Genomic DNA, 14,456 nt, shown 5'->3' with positions numbered 1-14,456 from the left:
CCCCACGTTCTTTTGCACAGAAGGGCCTTGGAGACCAAACTGTGGAGGCCAAGCGGCCCAGGAGGCTCAAGGTCAGCATGGCCTTCCCTGGAATCTGTGGCTCTTTATCACAGCCCATTTCCTGTCTGCCGGAGCTGCTCTGTTGACAGGCACCTCCACGTTCCTGTCTTCCCTGTTTATCACTCGGTTTGCTGCGTGCTTTCTTCTCAGGCCTTCATATCAGCGAAGAAGCCAAAGGCCCGATTGTTCTCCCCCACACCCCGTAGCAGGGTGAACTGGCCCCTGTTCCCGGCCCCTCCTCACTCCCACCCACCCACTACCCCTGGGGTGACTTGGCAAGGAGATGAAATCCACCTCCCACCGAAGCTGGCTGGAAAGAATGATGCCTGGGAGTTGGAAAATCCGGTCTTGACTCTGACACCACCTTAGACCTCCAGCAAGCTTCTCAACCTCTCTGAGCGTCTGTTTCCTCATCTTTGAAACACCCCTTCACAGAACTGCCAAATGCAGTGTAAAAGAAGCCAGAAAGGCATCAGCCATTGTATATGTGGCAAGTAAGACATTGCCATTTACAAAATCGCCACACTTAACAAGTCCAGAGGAAGACTTTGCCCCTCCCTTCCCTTGCTGCCCTTACCCTGCCCATGGTGCCTCTTCTGGCCTGCGGCGCTGGGTCCCTGGGGACTGCTCTCCCTCTCCGACAGCACCTCCTCAGCAGTGGTCCGCTGAGGCCTGCAGGAGCTCCCAAGGTTGGTGTGGAGCTCAGGTCACCCTGTGGGCAGTGGGAGCCTGCCCCCTCCACCCCCAGGAGCTGGAGGCCAGGCCTAGTTAGAGGTACAGGGCTGTGGCCAGCACGGACCCAGTGCCCGAGGATGAGCGAGGCAGGGTGGCTGTAGCTGGAGGTGCTCTGGCACCTCCTGGCTGAGCGTGAGCCATGAGCTTGACCCTGAAATGTGGTGACTTAGTGGAGCCCTACAGGGATGGGTAGGGAGCTCCGCATCCCTCCCTTGTCTCTCGCTTTGAGAAGGGCTTTGGAAAGAGGTTCATCACAACCACAGGTGGGCGGCTTTCCTGGAGCCTCCCAGACCACAGCACTTCAAAGTCTTGCCTCGGGGGCCTGGCGAGAAGAGTAGAGGACTGTTCCATGGTCCACAGCCTTGTTCTTTGCACATCTCCTGGGTGGAGCGTGTCTCCTTCCCCTTTCCTGGGGTGGTGCTACAGCTCAGAGGTTCTTTTGGTGGGTCTGAGCTAAACTCTGAGCGAAGGCCAGGATTTGCTTGCCTGATTGGAAGGTGGGTCTTTCAGACAGAATGAAATATGCAGAGATAAGAAAATAGGAATGGAGGGTGTGTGTGTGTGTGTGTGTGTGTGTGTGTGTGTGTGTGTCTGGAGCAGGACACATCACCAGGTCACTAAAAGCCCAGGATGACAGAGTTGTGTAGTCACCAGGCACTGAAGTAATAATAAAGAATAATAAAGGGATGGCTTGAAGATTTAAGACCAGTTCACAACTAGACGTGCATCTGCAGTCCTGGTTGGTGAAAGGGGCCTCTCTTCTCCCTGCAGATCCCCTCTGAAGCAGCTGGGAACTCAGAAGGCTCCCCATCCTGGAGGAGTGGGTCAGCCAGAGAGGAGGAAGGGATGGCGTGCAGCCCACCCAGGGCTTGAGGAGGAGCCTAATCCACAGCCTGTTGGACCTGAAGCCTCTGAGTTGGGGGCTGCACCACTGGGGTGACTCAAGAAGAATCGATGCTTCGGGCCCCGGCGACATGTACATGGTGTAATGACAGGTAATGAACCTGAAGCTCGTCTATCCTTTATGAATGATATGGCAGGTAGGAGAATATATCAGCCTGCAGGAGACACAAAGTGTCAACCCTGGGGAAGATAACTATGCAAACAAAGCACAGGCAGGCCTGATAAGATGATGGATGGATGCTTTATAGTTATTAGTTTTTGCCCACGTGCTTGCTGGAGCCATGCACCGGAAGATTTAGCATCAGCTGGGTTCACTTCCTTGCCTTGTGGGAAGGCTTGATGCCTTTATGGATGTAGCAGGTCTTATTTGAGGAACTCAGAGTAACAAATCAAGAAGTCATTACTTCTGTCAGCGCCTGTGGGAGGCGGGAATTTGTGTCAGTGGGGAAACAGAGGCAGGGAAGGCACAGAAGCTCTTCCTTGCATCTGGGACACGTGAGGCGTGGATCCGGACATCTCACTGGTTGGGAGGACTTCAGGTCTGGTTCGGATCTTGAGTGACAGAGTGTGGTGATGGGTCAGCCATCCTCATGAAAAGAAGAAGAGAGGACAGTGGCTCCCCCATCCATTCAAGGGTGCCAGGCGAATGGAAGATGACCAAAGGTGGCCGGGTAGGTCATGAATAGGGGTCTGGAGAGGATGTGCAGGGTCTGTCTGGCAGTTGAGTGAGAAAGAGGGGACCTCTCAGGCTGGACACCCCAAAGGTGAGCTTGGATCCGATGTCCAAGTCTTTTCCTGCGGCTTGTCCAGTCTTCACTGTGCGTGCCGGGCAGGGTACCACTCTGGCAGCTTCCACCACGGAGGAAATGGCAGACTGAGATGGAAGCAAAAATAGCTTGGAGGCTTGGGAAACTGAGCAGGGAAAGGGGAGAAGGGCCAATGGCCTGGAGCAGGAGGCCCAAGAGGGTGTGGCAAATTCCATTCCAGCACAGGCCAGCGTCAGGGTCCTCAGGGTCAGAGCCAAGGGCTGGGGAGGGGCAGAGCAGCAGGACTTCTGGGTGGCCTTGTTCTAAATCAGGCAGAAAGAGTAAGTTGAAGGGATCCAGAAAGCTGAGCCCAGCTCTCGGGAAATGGGCCAGCCACAGGCACCAGGCAGACCCAGGACGTGAGTCCTGTCTTGTGTGGTAAAACAGAGGGGGAGCTGAGCCCAGGGACTGGTGATGCCTGAGGGGCTTAGTGGGGAGCAGCAGCACCCGCAGATGCCTGGGGTGCTAGCCCTGGGGAATCCCCAGGCCCCAGCTGTCAGTGGGCCGGTGGCTCGCACATGTAAAGTGTGGCTGGGACCTGGGCAGGGCCTTGTGGGGGGACGTTGTGGAGAACAGGGTGGAGGCAGCAAAGGCCCAGCCCTGTGGGGTTGGGTGAGGACTCCTATCACACGCGTGGCCTTGGGGAAGGGGCAGCGTGCCTTCTGACCCGAGATGGACAGAGCAGAGGCCTGGCTGTGCCTGACCTTCTCAGCTGATTTTGCTGGTATTTACCAAGTACCTACGTGGATCAGGCACCACACCCGGTGCCAGAAAAGCAGTGAATGAGATGTGACCTAATCCCTGGCGAGGGTGTGTGTGGCAGAGAAAAAAGCCCAAAGCCAGGTCCAGGCCTCCGGGAGCCGCAGGCCCTTGTCTTCAAAACAGGGACAACCTGTCTCACATCTCGGCTGGGGAGGGGAATTAAATACAATAAAAGTGCAGAGCCCTGCGCCCAGCAGCCGGCACCACCATAAGCCATCAGTGTATCTCATTGACTTAGGTTATTTTGCCCTGGGTGGAACTCAGGTTTGCTGATCGGGAACAGGGTAGCTGGGAGAAATTCATTCTGACTCATTTGGTGACTGACAGCGTTTAAGGCCTGGGCTTTGAGACCCTGGCGGTCAGAACTCCTCTGGCCACAGAAAATGTGGTTTAGAGTGGACCCTAGCACTCAGGACGGGTGACTGCCTATTCGAGGTCTGGGCTCGCTGCTGAGCGGGAGTAAGACAGGAGGCAGGAGGGGCAGCCCAGGAGTCTGGTGAGGTGTGGAGAAGAGAGCACATTCTCAGAATGCTTGGAGAGTCTCGACTCCTGCTTCCAACACAGTTCCAGGGGCTGGGGGTGGGGGGTGGTGGGTGTGTGCAGAAGCCCAGGCAAGACTGGGGGTCCACAATGCGGTAACCCAGTAGTGACAGAGGGTGGGCCGCAGGTACAAGGCACGCCAGTCATTTTAAATTTGCTAGTAGGCACATTGAAAAAAGTGAAAATAAGCAAGTGAAATTCGTTTTAGTAACATATTTAATCTAGCTCAATATGTCCAAAATATTACTACTTCAACATGTAATTAATGTAAAAACTTAGGAAGGAGATATTTATAGTTTTTCATAGAAAGTCTTTGAAGGCCATGGTGCATTTTATGCTTATAGCACATCTTGGTTGGGACTAGCCACATTTCAGGTGTGCAGTAGCCACATGTGGCTAGTGGCTACTGGTTGTATAACACAGGTCTGGAATCTGGAGTCTCTTGCCAGGGAGCACCCAGGGTGAATCCTGAGCTAAAAACCAGATTTACTCTTTACATTGCCCTATTATGAAAGGTCCACAATGAATCCTTGGAGAAATTTGCTTGAATAATAAATTCTATCTCAATGGCTCTAGAAGGTGACATGTGTCCTCAGGAGCCAGCCCTAGCTCCAGGGCTCACCAGCTAGGTTCAGGACTGGGCCACTTGTGGGTTCTGGAACCTGACTTATCCTCTCCTAAAGTCCCCTGGGCCTCAGAAGCTTCAGTGAAAATGAACCTAATGATGTCTATCTTTCTGGGCAACTCTGAGGACTAACTAAATAATGAATAAATGGCTCTGTGACACTCCATGTCAAGAAATGATTCCTTTTATTTTCCCAAATCGAATGAAAACAATTCTGAGTTCCCTTACTGGCTGAGTTTGGCAGAAGTTTGCTAGCCGGCATTTCTGCTGCTGTCTCCACCCTTCCGGTGCCTGGGAACTGTGGGGGCTTGGCAGTTGAGGAAAAATGGGGATCGTTGAGAGAGGCCTGGGCTTCGCCCACGCTGGTGAAGGAAGCTGCTGTGGCCCATCCTTCTGCAGACCCGAGTGTTATCTGAAGGAGGCAGACCCCTGCATCTGGCTTGTGTCCCGACACCAGCCCTGCCACAGGGGATGCCAGGTCTCTAGGGTGTCAACATTGCCAAAGTGGATTCCAGTGGGCTGAAGGTTGCCAACCACTCTGTCATCCCAACTGTCCTGGGGGCCAACCGAGGGGTCCTCCCCTGAAAGCTGTGTATCCTTCAGCCCTCTCTCTCCAGCTTCCAGCAGCAGCCTTCAAAATAAAGGCCCATCCCTACCTTACCTCTTTTCATGGCCATAAAATTACAGATAACTTCCTCTTAGGACACTCAGGAAATATGGCTCTTCTTTCTGGGGGTTGGGAAACAGGGGTACATTTCTTGTTATTCTGAGACTAGCCCCTGCGGCCGCCAGCAGAAAGCAGTAATTTCTCCTTCCTTAACCTAGTATCTTCCTCAGGGAGCTGGCATGAGGTCCGCACTCCACAAGGTCAAGTTCCCCATGCCCAGCCCATCTGAAAAATGAGTTAAATAATCTCTGTCCTCTGGGGTCTTCCTGAGACTCACGTGAGCGTGAGTGTGGCAGTCCACTGTGAAGTCATCAATTGTTGAGACCCCTAATTCCCGGGTGGGAATCGTCTGACCTGGGAGCTGGGTGGAGGCTGCCGCTGGGATTCTGAAGCACCCCTCTCTCCATCTTGCCACAGGTGATGCACTGCGCATGTCCTCCCCCGACTCAGCAAAGTGCGGCCCCGGGGGCTCCACCCCAGGGTGATCTCTGATTTGCCGGTTCTCCTCTGGGAGAAGGGAAGAGTTTGTCTGTTCACGGCAGTGATAGGAGCCTCTGATGTCGTTATTTTCCCTCGGTCTGGTGGGCGGGGTCTCTAACGGGGTTCCCTGAGTTTGGGACCCACACAGATTATCATGGGTGTCCATAATCCATCCTTCCTGGGACAAGAGAGCAAGGCTGCAGATCTGAAGAAGCCGCCGGCCCTGCCCACCCCCTGGAGTGGGTCTGGAGAGGATTGTTTTTCTCCTGAAGGAGGGATCTGGGCTGATCCCACATCCTCCTTGCCTGGTTGTCGGGAGCGGGATCAGAAGGTGCAGGTGGTGACATGGGGAACTGAGTGTCAGCTCTGCTAGAATTGGGGCCCAGGCTTTGAAAACAAATGAGAACACTCTAGGCCCCTAGCACTGACCCTGGGCTTTCAAGGTTGGGACCACGTTGCAGGGGGTGATGGGCTTCTGACACTGGGCATATGGTGTTCAGGTCACTGTAGATAGGACTTAGCCCCTGCAGGATAGGCCTCCCTATGCCCTGCAGCTAGCTCCTGCTCCCTACCACCTCTCCTGGGCCCTGAGCTTTCAAGATGTCAGGAATCCTAAGAATCCTTTAAACCAGTGTCATGTGACTTAGCATCTCTTTTAGAAGGTAATTTATGGCATATTTGGGGATCAGTGTTTATATGTGGGGGACCTACAGAATGGAGAGCATTTAGATAGGGCAGTAGTCCTGGCTTTTTCTTAGTTTGTTGTGTGACCCTGTGCAGATCTCTTCACTTCCCTGAGCTTTAACCGTTCAGCTCCCTTAAATGGTCACGAGAAAGTGCCCTCTCTGATTTTGCTGCACATGTTCTGAGAGCGAGAAGCACAAAGGCCCTTCGTGGCCCAGGGTTTGCCATTATCACAGCACCCTTTCCTTGCCAAATCTGGCACTGTGTCATTCTGCTCTGTGAAATTAGCGTCTGTATTGCTTCCTAGGGGCCCACAGGGAGAAGCTCCTCATATATCACCTTAAATTTTGCATCAGGGAGAAGCAGAAAGCCACATTGCCCTTGACTGACAACCTTCATACATGTATTTAACAATTTTAATTTTTCATGATTCTTCTGATAAAAATAGTGCCCGACTAAAAACAAATACATTTGTATTTTCCATCTCCTTAATTAGTTTCTAATTTGGGGGTTCTTATTAGCTTAAAATCATCTCACTGAAATGGTCTTCGGATGATAAAAAAAAAAAAAAGAAAACGTGAAAACCACAATCAATTCCAGAGAGATCTTCCTATTTAATTATGCTGATTGGCGCACTAGAGACCCCAGGCAATGTGAACCTCTCAGAATAAGCTTGATTTGTGTAATTTGGTTTTTAAAAAATTTGGATGCATATTTATTATGATCAACTCTGTGTTTTCTCCTTGAGATCTTGACTTGTTTCCTGAGATGTGGGCGGAGAAACCCACAGGCTCTTGAAACCCTGGGCCTTCAGCTCAGCTCCTGGACTCCGTGGTCGGCTGGGACTGAGAGGGAACTGAGGTTCCCAGCTTGTCTGGTAATTAACATGTCTTTTCTTAAAGGAAAAGTAAAGAAGAAAGAAAGGTAAAAGAAAACCCAAAGACAGGGTAGGCAAGAGCAGACTGATAGAATTGTAGGACAGAGAGATGGGAGAGTGGTCTGCAATATCGTAGAAAAATGGGCCAATCCTTGGTTAGAGATGTATCCAGATGAAACCTCCAGAATGTGCTATGAATTTGGAGACAGCAGGAAAACTCAGTTTGTCAAAAGGATTTTTCTGTCACCCTCCAAACCCATGGACCATTGCATCAGATGCAGCAGGAAGGAGAGGACATGGTGCTACCTGTGGCCTGCTCTTGCCATGAAGCTGAGCCTGCCCTGAGCAGGCTGTGGATCTCACTACCACTTATACAGGGGCCGGAGGAACACGAGAAACCCCACAACAGTGGCTGTCTGCAAATTCAGACCAAGGCAAGCGCCCGGGACAATGACCTAATCTCACCAGCATCAATGACATCAATGGGAAAAAGGGGTGAGGGGCATTGTTATCGTTTAAGAAAGAGACACACCAGCTAGATGCAGGCTGTGGGACTTGTTTGAATCCAGATTCAAGCTGACCTACAGCAGAAGGATGCGTTGGAGAGAACCTGGGAGATTAAACACAGGCTAGGTGTTAGGTCGTAGGCAATCGTGCCAGCTGTTTAGGTTGTGTGGCCTTGTGGTGGTGTCACGTGCAGAAGTGTTTGCAGATCACTTGATACAATGTCTTGGATTTCCTTTAAAAGATTTTAGGAAAAAGAGGAATGGATAAAGCAAATGCCGTGGAATACCGAGCCCCATTTAAGCTGGTTGGTGACTAGTGAAGGGTGTGTGGGGATTTATCACAACCTTCTATTTTGTGTGCGTGTGTTAAAAAAAAAAGAAAGAAAGAAAGCAAAAGAAAAAAGTGAAGAAGAAATGTCCCTACTAGCTGTTTGACCCTAAGATTTTACCTTCAGAGCTCCGCTCATCTGGCTTAAGCCTTTGCTAGTTCAGTGATACACAGCTTCTCCTGGGAGCACAGTCGACCCTTTAGGAAGGGAACGGGGCAGAACAGGTACCCAGGACACAATACTGCAGGGTCACATGCAGAAGTGCTGCTAGTTAAGGTAAGTGTGGAGAAGGTGGTGTTCAACGAAGCCAGAGAGACTCCTCAAGGACCTTGGTTTCTGGTGGTTCTGTACATTGTGGAAGAGAGTGGGCTACAGCAAAGCAGTGTCCCCCAAATTGATCTGTCATGTGCTATGGAGGAAAGAGAAACCTCCAGCCCCTGCAAGGAAAGTCAGATTAGGTCAGATGCTGGTCCAGAGCTGTTTCAGGTCGCCAGCTGTTGTGCAACCACTTCCCTTTCCGAGCCTCCGTTTCTCCGTCTGTAAGATGAGCTGCTTCTCCGCTGCCATCTACTCCACTAGCTGGAAAGCCCACATCCAGAGGTTGTGTGTGATGATCGTGTGGTGCTGATTTCTGAAAGTCAGTCCACAGATGTTTACTGGTGCGCTTGTGCTCAGGGCTTTGTATACAGGGTGCAGTCCATCATTATCCAGCTGGTGACTGTTCGCAGGTGTCACAAACTTGGGAGACGCAGAGGTGGTAAGACAAGTTCTCTGCCTTTTGAGGGTTCATGGTGGAGTTGGAGAGGCGTAAGAATAAGCAGTGATGGGACCATCAGAGCCACCCAGCTCTGGGGAGGATCAGCAGTTGAGGTTCCAAAGGAAAGGGGGATTGCTCTTGCCTGGGGTGAAGGTCACTTGAGCGAGGTGGCTTGGAAGCCTGGGAAGATTTAGATGGAGAGGGATCACTCAGCTGGAATACTGCCCTAGCCCCTGCCCCCGCATACCCACATTCCGCAGATGAGCACTTAAAAACCCTGTTTGGGTTAAGATATCTGACTTGGGGGCATAGGTCCTCCCTGTCCAGAGCAGGGGCTGGTGCTCCCCCGGCCCTGTCCTCCCAGCCACTCCTGCCACTTCCATTCCATCTCCCCTGTTTCCTTCTTCCCATCAGAGCCTAGAAAAGCTGGAATTGCTCAGTTCATCTGCTCTCACTCACTCCTGTCCTCTCTTCAAGCCACAGAGACAAAGCAGCATGATGCAACTGATAGCCAAGCCCCAAAGTAGAGACGTTCATTATCATCATGGAGCCGCTCCTGAGGGCAGTGGGAGGCACAACCCAAGTGAGGAATGTCAGCAAAGGTGGGTGCAGTGGCTTAGGTAGAGGCAAAGGTATGTGAGACACCAGAGGCCAGCAGGGCTTCCTAGGTGCAGAGAGACGGCTGGGGCCATGCGTGGAGTCATTTGGGATGTGAAGTCAAGACCACATGCCACCTAAGAGCCCACAGTATCCTCTAATTTGCACAGAGCAAATGAAAGAAAAAGGTCAGCATCGTGACGGATACTCAACAAGGTGTGTCCAGTGCCTGAGTGCCTTGCCCCAAGCCATGCCAGGATTTAAAGACATGCTGAGCACATGCCCTGTCCTTAAGAGTCCTGGGTGGACAAGGCTTAGCTCATGAAGTGGGAGCTATTGTTAGTATTGATATTTTGGGAAAGGACTTTCTCAGTTCCTGGTCCAGTCAGCCCACTGTGGACTTGTATGGCAACCTCGGAGACTCAACTTTGAGTTCTGGCTCTGCCATGTGGAACAGGTGATATGGTCTTCCTGGGCCTCCATGTCCTCTAGTGTAAGGCGGAGTGACTGAGTCTCCCTCCTGGGATTGTGGAGAGGACAAAATGAGATGAGTGGAGAGAACTTTTGATCCCAGGGACCTCAGGAGCTTCAGTTTTTACCTCTTCCACTAAGAAGTAATGAAGCATGGGACAAGTTGCCCTGGGCCTCGGTTTCCTTGGCTATGAAATGGAAATAATTAAATTGCCTTACCAACGCCGATGAACTGTGGAGAGAGGTTTCCATGGGCAGCTTGTGCACGAACACTTCCAAGAGAGAGAAGCTAGTCAAACATTAAAAACACTTATTGTATCAATATGCAACTCACTGACAGAAACCACACCCAGAAGATAAAGTCTTAGAGTGGCAAATTGTGTCTGTGCCCAGCATGGGAGGGATGTCAGTATGCACTTTTCCAGCTCTCCACAGCCCCCACAGCATGGTAAGGCCAGGAAGAGCTGGCACCCAATTCTGCCACTCACACTGTCCGTAACTGCCTGCTCAGGCTCAGCACTGAAGGTGACAACACTGGAGGATCCACAGAACGTCTGGAAATACCTTTCTGCGTTGGAAGCAGCCGTGCTCACTGGAACCGAAGGCTTAAGAATGCTCGTTAATGGATTAATGTGCAGCCTGCCGTTTCATCTGCCTTTCGGGGAGACAGCGGCCATCCTATCTACATTAGAAAGCCACTCTTACAGAAGCCTACCTGAGCCTCTGCTGCGTTTGTCAGTCAGAGGATGTATCTTCCCCAGCCCTGGTGGAAAACAGGTGGCCACTCGGGCTGAGACCAGACATCCATTTACCCACTTATTCTAATTAGTTTTGTAACTCAGCACTCACTCCGGGCTTTGATTTACAGTTAATGGTTCATCTTTAAATGAACAGTTGTCTGGAATCTTCCATTAGCCAATGGCTGACTGTTAAGAAGTGATGGTATTGACCTGGCAGCCATGTAAATGAGTCCGGCAGCACCAAATCCGTTTTTTTTTTTTTTTTTTTTTTTTACCACTATTCCTCTACTTTTCCCCTTAGCAGTCTTAAAGAATCCCCTTAAGACATGCACTTGTTTTAAAGCCACATGTTGTAGTGGAAAGAGCACAGGGCTGTGTGTTTGAAGAAAGGAGTCCCAGCTTTGCCATCATCTTCCTGTGTGGAACCAAGCAAAAAAGTATGACCCTTTTGGGCCTCAGGTCCCTACTGGATGGATGGGGCAGGGTTGAGAGGGGAGTTCCTCCCTGAGACCCTGACTCAAGACACCATGCGTGCCAGCCCAATGGTGTATGGCAGGTGTGCAATGAATTAGATCTTTGCTCAGTTTACCAAAGTAGCTGCTTCATACAAGAAAAAAAATTCAAACAGCTTAAGTGTTTAACTGAGAGAATGAAGGAACTTGAGTGCCTCCACTCTCCCCCAAAGATCAGCACTATCAGTGATTTAGAAAATTATTATATTCACATCCACATCCACATCCACATATCCATATCCACATCCATATCCACATTCACATCTATATTTCTATCCACATCCACATCCATAACCATATCCACACCCACATCCACATCCACATCCACATCCACATCCATATCCACATCCATATCCACATTCACATCTATATTTCTATCCACATCCACATCCATAACCATATCCACACCCACATCCACATCCACATCCACATCCACATCCACATTTCCACATATCTATATCCACATCCACATGTCCACATCCACATCCACATCCATATTCACATCCATATCCGTATTCACATCTACTCCACATCCACATCCACATCCACATTTCCACATCCATATCCACATCCACATCCACATCCATATCCTTGTCTATACATCTATACAGATAGCTGTTTAATATGGGTATATTTTTCCAGACCCATGATGTAAACTAAAATGAGATTGAGTTGTATATTAAGACTCACAGCTTACGTTTTCACTTGATGTATCCTTTAAAAATATCTGCTTATGTTTATCACACTAATTCTTTATCATATGCTTTTTATAATATGGATAGAATCTATTAATGGGATATAAATAATTTAACTTTTGGTGGCCATGTGGGTGGGTGGCCTGTGAGGGATGGGAGGCGAGACTCGGGGAGGGGAAGAGCACATTCACAGCGAGCAGCTCCATCCTCAGCTGGGGGCCCTCTCACCGCTGACAAGTACTGTGGCTGAGCAGCATGGGCGCCGCTCCCAAGAACTTGGGCACCAGGCCAGAGCTGGGGTGGAGACCCTGTAGCAGGGAGAGAAAGGCACAGGGAGGGCGGGATGGAGCCGTGGACAGAGTGCCGGGCAGGGAGGGGCCCGGAGCTTGCTCAGGTACTTAGTGAAGTTTGCTTGCTCCTGGAACCAGTGTTAGGAGCTGGGACCCTGGTGAGTGAGGGGCAGGTTGGGAACAAATGTGGGCTCACTCTCTAGAGAAACACAGGTGGGTGCTGGCCTCAGGCAGGTCCCATGCCATTCATGCTGATCCTTCCAGTGAGGCGGAAGGGAGGCCAGGCCCCCAGGACATGGAGCCTGGCACCCCTGGATCCCTCTGTACTCTGATCCCAGCTTCCTCCTTGGCCAGAGGCAGGTGACTTACTTCCTGGGCCGTTTTGAGAGTGGGATCCCAGTCACAGAACTATTAGCCTCCATTTTTCTGCAAAGGCAGTGGGAAATTGCAGGCTCTCTCACTTGCAATAATTTAAATTTCCTCTTCTTTAGATTAAAAAAAAATCTGTAGCTTTTGATGAAGCTTTATTTTATTAATTTATTTACATGCGGTGCTGAGAATCGAACCCCGTATCTCACATGTGCGAGGCAAGCGCTCTACCACTGAGCCCCAGCTCCAGCCCTACTTTTCCTCTGGTGTTTAATTGAATTGGGGTTTTTGAATAGTACAGCATTTATATGTATCAAAACCAAAATGCTGTAGGTATATACTAACACCTCTCAGTCTGTCCCTGTCCCCTGCCACACTGCTCCTGTTGCCCTATACAGGCAACCCTTTGCATTTCTTTTTGGTTTCTTCTTCCAGTTCTTTTGTTGTGCTAAAACACTGAAATTTGGACATTGTTAGTTTTCCATTTTACTATATACAACATAGACGACCGTATACTCCATTCTGCCCTTTGCTTATTTTATTTCCTTAGCTCTATATTCTAGAAATCTCCCATTAGTGTAGAGTGCTTCCTCAGGTTTTTGTAGCTGTGCAGTATTCCATGGCATGCATGGGCAGAGTTTATCTAACCAGTCCCCTAGGGAGAGATACTTGGGCCTTTCCATGTTTTTGCTATTAAAATAATTGTCAGTCTGTCATCAATCTGAACTGCTTTGTATATATGTGTTTAATTACAAACCATCCCAAATCTTTGCTGGAAGTAGGTAGAGTATGCATTAGCTATAAGCAGATAAATTATTAAGACTTTGTCCCCAGATTCCTGTGCTTTGTTCCCTCTCCTCCAAGCAACTCTGTCCCCAGCCCCTTAGCCTCCCACAGTCACCAAGTGCTTGTGAGGGTGCAGGTTCCTTTGCCTGCCTGCAGGCCTGTTGGGAGCCTTTGCTTCCTTTCCTCTGGCTTGGGCAGAGACTGATGGATCCTGGACCCAGTAGGAGAGGTGGCTGTGGCCTGACCTCACAGGCTGTGGATTTTCCTCCCAGATCTGCTGCTGGTGGACTGGGCAACCTGTGCAAGGCCTTCATCACCTGTCACACAGGTGAGCTGCAAGACCCGAGGACCTTTCCCACCTGACATTTTATAGTCCTAGAAGCATCCAAGTGGCGTGAAGTACCGTGTTTAAATCCCCAGCCCCTGAATGGCCAATCAGAAGTCACCTTCTCAACTTGGGACCTGTGCTGGTATATCCCTGCCCTCCTGAGTGACTGGAGTGCTTTCTTCTATGTGAGATCAAACTTCGATGAAGCCTTGTCTGTACGTGGTCATAAAATGACACATTCCTGTTACTCATAAGTACATTCATTTGGCTGCAGATTTGTGAAGTCCTTTCATTGCTATTGCATGAAAAAAGGATATTTCACATATTTCACATTAGTCTTGTGAATGAGAATCAGTGCAGCAGCCAGCTGCCACCAAGAGCCCATTCATACAGTGTTACAGGCTGCTGCGCCTCACCTTGTACCAGGATCTCCTCAGATCCAGTAAGGCAACAGCAATAAGAACTTGTGTTTTCACCATGTGGCCTTCTTCCCCGAAGCTTTGCTCTAGTGTATGTGCCTTCTCTGTTGTCTCTCTGTCCCTGTCCAGGTGTGTCTGAGTTCACTGGGACCCTCAAAGTGGGTTGCATCCCAAAGAAGTCTCAGCGTCATGTACTTGATCAGTACATGGCCAGGGCCACTCAACTTCCTGCCACCACACCAGCCCCCTCTTGCACTCTCTTCCTTTTTGGTTTCTAGAAGAAGTGGTGCTCTTTCCTGCTTTGGCAGGTGTGCACCCTGCTCTCTCTGGTGAGGGCTTTCTCTACTTGCTCTGGGCTAACTCTGGCTCATCCATGACAGAGCAGCTGGGCTCTTCCTGCCCTGGCCCTCTGGGACAGGTGAGGTTCCATTAGGTGTGCCTTAGCCTATTGCAAGTCCTAGACCGTTCAGGCTGCTGTAACAAAATGCCATAGACCACGTGGCTTATAAACAACAGAA

The 14,456-nt window shown here is 50.2% G+C and overlaps 1 protein-coding gene across 3 annotated transcripts in view; it reads left to right on the top strand.

Annotated features, from left to right (window-relative positions):
- Positions 1 to 14,456, top strand: part of ZBTB7C (zinc finger and BTB domain containing 7C) — a 327,812-nt gene that overhangs the window by 65,020 nt on the left and 248,336 nt on the right. For all 3 annotated transcript variants that reach the window (XM_079108989.1, XM_079108991.1, XM_079108990.1), the window contains one exon: positions 1,567 to 1,790. The gene's annotated coding sequence lies outside the window, so the exon portion shown is untranslated. The remainder of the gene's footprint in view (positions 1 to 1,566; positions 1,791 to 14,456) is intronic.

The sequence above is a fragment of the Sciurus vulgaris genome, assembly GCF_902686455.1.
Source record: "Sciurus vulgaris genome assembly, chromosome: 13".
NCBI lineage: Eukaryota > Metazoa > Chordata > Mammalia > Rodentia > Sciuridae > Sciurus > Sciurus vulgaris.
This window is presented reverse-complemented; position numbering and strand designations above follow the sequence as displayed.